We start from the raw sequence: 6,510 nt of genomic DNA on the forward strand, positions 1-6,510 counted from the left end.
GAAGCTGATGCATGCTCCTTATCAGATCTTCGCCGCCGTCTTTGAATAGCTCGTTCTTAAGGCGGGTAATTGCTATTCTAACTTCTTCATGGTCGGGCAATGGAACGTCTGCTCCATCGTCATCGATTGGGTAATCGGGCTCGCCTTCTCCTGGCGTTGTGCGTTCACTGCCATTCAGCAGGCTGGAGAAGTGTTCCCTCCATAATTTAAGTATGCTCTGGGCATCGGTCTCTAGATCCCCTTTTGGGGTTCTACAAGAGTATGCTCCGGTCTTGAAACCTTCTGCAAGCCGCCGCATTTTTTCGTAGAATTTTCGAGCATTACCCCTGTCGGCCAGCTTATCAAGCTCTTCGTACTCACGCATTTCGGCCTCTTTCTTCTTCTGTCTACAAATGCGTCTCGCTTAACTCGTCAACTCTCGGTATCTATCCCATCCCGCACGTGTAGTGGTCGATCGTAACGTTGCGAGGTAGGCAGTCTGTTTTCTCTCCGCTGCGACACGGCACTCCTCGTCGTACCAGCTGTTCTTTTGCATTTTCCGAAAACCAATGGTTTCGGTTGCAGCTGTATATAAGGAGTTTGAAATGCCGTCCCACAGATCCCTAATACCGAGTTGTTGACGAGTGCTCTCAGATAGCAGGAGTGCAAGTCGAGTAGAAAATCGTTCTGCTGTCTGTTGTGATTGCAGCTTCTCGACGTCGAACCTTCCTTGTGTTTGTTGGCGTGCGTTTTTTGCTGCGCAGAGGCGGGTGCGAATCTTGGCTGCAACAAGATAGTGGTTCGAGTCGATGTTAGGACCTCGGAGCGTATGCACGTCTAGAACACTGGAGACGTGTCTTCCGTCTATCGCAACGTGATCGATCTGGTTGGGGGCTTTTCGATCCGGAGACAGGTAGCTTGATGTATTTTCTTGTGCTGGAATATGGTACTACAGATAACCATATTTCGGGCCCCGGCGAAGTCGATCAGCCTCAACCCATTTGGTGATGTTTCTTTGTGGAGGCTGAATTTACCGACCGTAGTGTCAAAGATACCTTCTTTGCCCACCCTGGAGTTAAAGCCGCCAAGCACGATTTTGACATCCTGGCGGGGGCAGCGCTCATAGGTGCGGTCAAAGCGCTCATAGAAGGCATCTTTGGTCACATCGTCCTTCTCTTCCGTCGGGGCGTGGGCGCAAATAAGCGGTATGTTGAAGAACCTCGCTTTGATGCGGATTGTGGCTTGACGTTCATTCACCGGAGTGAATGATAGTACTCGGCGACGGAGTCTCTCTCCCACCACGAATCCCACACCAAACTTGCGCTTCTTTATATGGCCACTGTAGTAAATGCCAAAAGGACCTACTCGTCTCTGTCCTTGTCCCGTCCATCGCATTTCTTGGACGGAGGTGATGTCAGCCTTTATTTTCACGAGGACATCAACCAGCTGGGCAACGGCACCTTCCTAATTAAGGGACCGGACATTCCAGATGCATGCCCTTAATTCGTAGTCCTTATTTCATTTGCCATGGTCGTCATCAAAAGGGGGGTCTCTCATCCTAGGCTTGTTGCTTCCTTTCATTGGGGGTGTTTTTTTACGGGGCGGGTCCCAAACCCAACGCACAACCCTATGTAGGGGATATTTCGCCTTCTCAATTTAGCTCGCCTTCTAACGGATGTTCTTAGGCTACCCAGAGGATACTTGGTCAAAGACCGGAAGTCGTGAGCTGCTTGAGTCATATGTAAAATAATCGTTTCTGGCCACTCCCAAGTGAATGGCGATCAGAGAACTTTCCTCACTTGCGTGAACTTCTACACATGACTCCATCGCTCTTAAGCACAGAATATAAACTGAAGTGAGTACCCGATTTCATTAGTGTTCACCTAAAATCGTGAAATTCTAAAATATTGAATTCGCTACAAAAATAATACCTTTTTTGTAGTTTGCTATAAGCGATATTTTGTATAATATGTTTTATAAAAATAAGTAGGAACCAAAAAGATGATGTTCAATTGTAATATGTAAATATTACTCGGATTTATGAAATAACATAAAACTGAATACGTAGGAAAGCCTAGATACTCCGCTACAGCAACAACATTATTAGGACTTCTTTTCTGACATAATGAAATTTTCAAAAAATTTCGTGATTATACTCGTACATATTTTTTATTAATTAATCGATATACTTGTATAACTTATGTAGTGCCACAAAGCTTTTTTTATAACCGCGCAATTTTACAAAAAGCGAAAAGTACAAGCGAAAATGCAGCAACGAAGAAATTGATAAGAGGCCGAGTAATGACGCTGTGAGGTGGTCAGGTATTAGACTGACTTTATTTCCACAATTCTTCTCCTTAAGTAATATTCTATTTCATATTTCAATACCGCTAAATACATAATTCCGCTTTGTATTATTTCATATATACATACATATGTTATGTACTTCTAACAGGATAAGGAGAAATAGAAATAGCGAAAAATATATAAGAACATATTCTCGAAGTATGCGGTGGTTCGCAATCGGTGGCCCAACAACTTAATTTTAAAAATATACGGTAGACATGTCCCTCGGACAATTTATCGCTGATGTCAAGTGTCAAATTCACCACCCCTTTCTATGCTTATTTTGCGTTAAAAACAATATTGAACAATTTTATAATTTTTGAAAATCAGGTTTTTTAGAAAGAAGAAACTGATATTACAAAGGTTTAACATAATTTTTTAAAAAGACTTTAACTAGTATATCACATATAATATTAATTATAATATACATATACTTTTATGACGTAATGTTAGAATGAAATTAAACAACCAAATTTGGTCAAGCTGGGTTCTATTTGTTTTATTAAGTAGATAATTGTGTGTCATACGTATGTATATGATTTGATTAAAATGTCAGCCAAGTTGCCACAGCGACCGCGATTATATAAGCGAATTTTAAGGAACCCGGTCAAGCATTTCGGCCAGGGATAAAGGGATGCCCAACTTATTCCAGTGTGAGAGCGCCTCAAATTTAGCGTTCATTTTAACATGTTCCATTATCAGATCAGACAAAATAATTACTTTTGGGCATTTCAATTATGAGAACCAACATTTATATATTAAAAATAATATACTTAGTAAGAAACTATTTAAATACTAGTATGTTTTACATTTTTTAAGTGGTCTTGAACCAAGCAACGAATCTCTCCCTTTACATATATTTTTGGTAAGTTTTCAATCTGGTCATCCCTCGTTTCTAATTGTTAAACGGCAATACCTCCTGAACTTTGACAACTCATTGAGTTCAAGAGGCTTTGACGTTTAGCAATTGCTCTCTCACTTCCAATGAGAGATAAAGAATTGTCCAACCTGTCCTTGGAAATGAGAGAGCCGCTCACCTACCCAACTTTGACAGTTCACTGGATCTGGTAGATTTTCGCAACTGGAAAAAAAGTGACGACCGCATTAAAATCCCGCTAAAATAATATTAGAATGGAGGAATAGGTGACGGACATCGTTTCTTCGAAGGAAAAAGAACAAGTGATATGTAATAAATGCAATTTGTAAAATTTCAGCAGTGTGGAAGAAATGTAAAGTGGGCTTCATCTGAGGAACTGATCTCGAACGATAAGTAATTTCAATAGACTACTAGCGGACCTGACAGTCGTTGTCCTGTACACACGTCTTTAGTCCGAAAATTTCAAGCTTTTTTCAATAAGCTGTAACAATCTGGACGCTTTTGATGAAAATTATTATTAATTAATTTTAAGTCGTTTTAATTAGAGGTGAAAAAACTTACACTCAAACTATTTTATTTTATAACATATATTTTTTGTAATTTACATAAACTTAGTTTATCAGTTTATCGTAATGCCATTGTATGTACAATATTTTTGGTTAATCTTTGAAGCGTATAAACAAACAAATTCGATGGTTTTCCAACTCTGGAACATGCAACATATAATTGAGTGAGAGAAATACGGATTTTCTGGCGATGCATCGATGTTTGACCGACAACAGAAAATTTTTAATTTCATCCTAGTTTGGATTACACGTCAATGTGATAAAAAGATCTGGTCGGCTGTATGAACGTCGTACGTAAGTCATAACGTCTTGAATGAATCCTTGCAAACGCCGCGGACTACCAATGTATGATGATGGGAGGATATATGCAGTACAGATTTTATTGATATTATTTGTTGCACGTTACCAATTATGGCATTACGCAAATTATTGTACTCCTCAGTACTGATGAAATAGTTGTCTGCATCGGAGAATGTTGTTGTCTTCATTAGCACGAATTATCCACCGATATGCGTAGAAGTTCATAGCGCTAGCTGTCTTCAGCAGTTCTTCACCTGCAAATAAATATATTTATGTGATAACAGACAGGAATTATAGACTTAAAAAAATTGTAAGATAATCTATTAGTTGTACCTGTAGTTGGATTCCTTTGTTTAATATTTAAATGATATCTATCTTTTCCGTCCCAAAATATCAAGGGATACTGCAAAGAATTATAAAACGATACTTGTCTTGAATTATTTGCATCGTATTATCTCTGCGTTCTATGCGTCTGTTTCGACGTTCACATGGGTCACCAGTCATAACAACTGCAACTTCATTAACTGTTGGAACATTAGATATCTGTGCCTGTGTGCTTTCCATAGGGCACTTTGTCTGCTTTAATGACTTACTCGTCGCTTTGTAGTCTGTTAGAAAAGATCTTGAACAATTGTACCAATTGGTTATGTTTTTTCAAAAACCTTTCCAAAATGTCCACAATCTCCCGTTCCTTTATCTGCTCTATATGGTTGTCAGCGCAGCGTATGTGATTGTTACTCCTCACTTACCATAAAATAAATTTTTAAACATTTTGGATCGGCATCAGACATTGGAAGCAATGAACTGATTCGATGGTGCACTTGACCTAGAATCTTGAATGTAGACTCAAAACTCCGACCATCTTCATGATGAACAATTTTTGTTGCTCCAAATGACGTCATTTGGAAGCATGAATTGAATTTACGAATTTTCCGCAAAAATAATTTCGATTAAGATTTGGTTCCAGCTAAAAGTGTTTTTAAGGCTCCGGTGGTATATTGAGCGGTGGCAATGAAATTTTCCCAGATGCGCAACATAAACTAGCTGATTCACCTTTGTACTTGAAAGCATGACAATGTTGACACTCTTTGTCCAACAACCGATCGTGATTAATGGATGTGACGAATAGTTTATTTCAGAATCATATTCAAACGCGAGACGATTAAGTGATGTTCGTGCCAATGCTTGATTATCCTGCATTCGCCGTTGGTTATGTTCTCTATGTGCGTTGGTCGCTTGTTGACGTGCCCCTCGTTGTCTTAAGATATTAGCACAAAGACGTTGAGTGCTTTACCCTGAATTTTCATTTGCACGTGTACGTGCAACTTGATTTCTTAAATTTTTATTGTCCGCCGATTGTTCTTCGGCTGATCTATTAAATCGACGATCATGGACCAGTTGCGCGTTCCGAGAACGTCGACCAATATTTCTTGCTCTTCCACGAAGTCTTGACATTTTTCTACAAAAATTAGAAAGTGTTAAACACAACGAATATGAGTTACTTATTGAAAATGAAATTTTAATTAATTAACTAAAAAAATTTATTGTAACAAATTTTGGGTAAAAAACGTACTATTTTATTTCTTTGCTTTTTTATTTAACATTTCCAAAAATGAATAGTTTTTAATAAAAACAATAATAAATAATAAAACATTCGTTATGTAATCAATGAGCTACACAAATTAATTGGAAGATAAGGGTGGTTGTTAATGAACACACGTGTAAATTGAATAACAAAAAATGTATAAGAAATATACTTTCTTCAATTCCGCACTAAATTCGCAAAATGTATAGTTTTTTCTGCGCACTTCAAAACTCTTCGAACGCTAATTATATTTTAATGTAATATTTTAATTAGCACACGACATAAAATCGCACAATAAAAATAACACAAAACTATGAAATATTTTTCTCAATTTTAAACTAAAATTAAATATTCGATACTGGAATGATAGCGCAATCTGCAGGATTACTCTTTCCAACGGTACCTTCAGATCGCGGCGCCAAAGAAATCGGAATTGTGCCATTTCGGTTCAAAATATATGCACCTAGAGAAGCCTTCTTTTCCGTTTTATTTTACCAGAAACGCGTAAATTATTTTGATGCTTACACCGTTATTACAATAATGTGCAGCAACAATGACCAAATAAAACTTCTGTTTTCCGATAATTCCACACTTATCTTTCCTATATTTTTGAAATATGTTTGGATATTTAGTATAAAAGTACACTTATTCGCTTTTCCCTCTTACAAATGTTCATCTAGCAGGCTTCACGACGTCATTTACTGTTCACTGTCGTGCAGTCATGTCGTGTTGAACTAAATTGTTAAGCTAAACCATCCTCGAATCTGCTTGAACACATACACATAATTTAATCAAAATCGGTAAAGTCATTCCCAGTTAGAACAGTGACGGTCACGTTACCTAGTGACATGCCGGTC

General features: G+C 38.1%; 1 long non-coding RNA gene across 1 annotated transcript in view; it reads right to left on the bottom strand.

The window, feature by feature from the left end:
- Positions 1-3,797: 3,797 nt before the first annotated feature.
- The window catches only part of LOC120779648, a 12,883-nt gene continuing 10,170 nt past the window's right edge, over positions 3,798-6,510 (bottom strand). Inside the window, exons 2-3 of the long non-coding RNA XR_005705695.1 lie at positions 4,402-5,527; positions 3,798-4,322 (exon numbers count right to left, since the gene is read on the bottom strand). This is a non-coding gene — a long non-coding RNA (uncharacterized LOC120779648). The remainder of the gene's footprint in view (positions 4,323-4,401; positions 5,528-6,510) is intronic.

The sequence above is a fragment of the Bactrocera tryoni genome, unplaced genomic scaffold, assembly GCF_016617805.1.
Source record: "Bactrocera tryoni isolate S06 unplaced genomic scaffold, CSIRO_BtryS06_freeze2 scaffold_11, whole genome shotgun sequence".
Classification (NCBI taxonomy): domain Eukaryota; kingdom Metazoa; phylum Arthropoda; class Insecta; order Diptera; family Tephritidae; genus Bactrocera; species Bactrocera tryoni.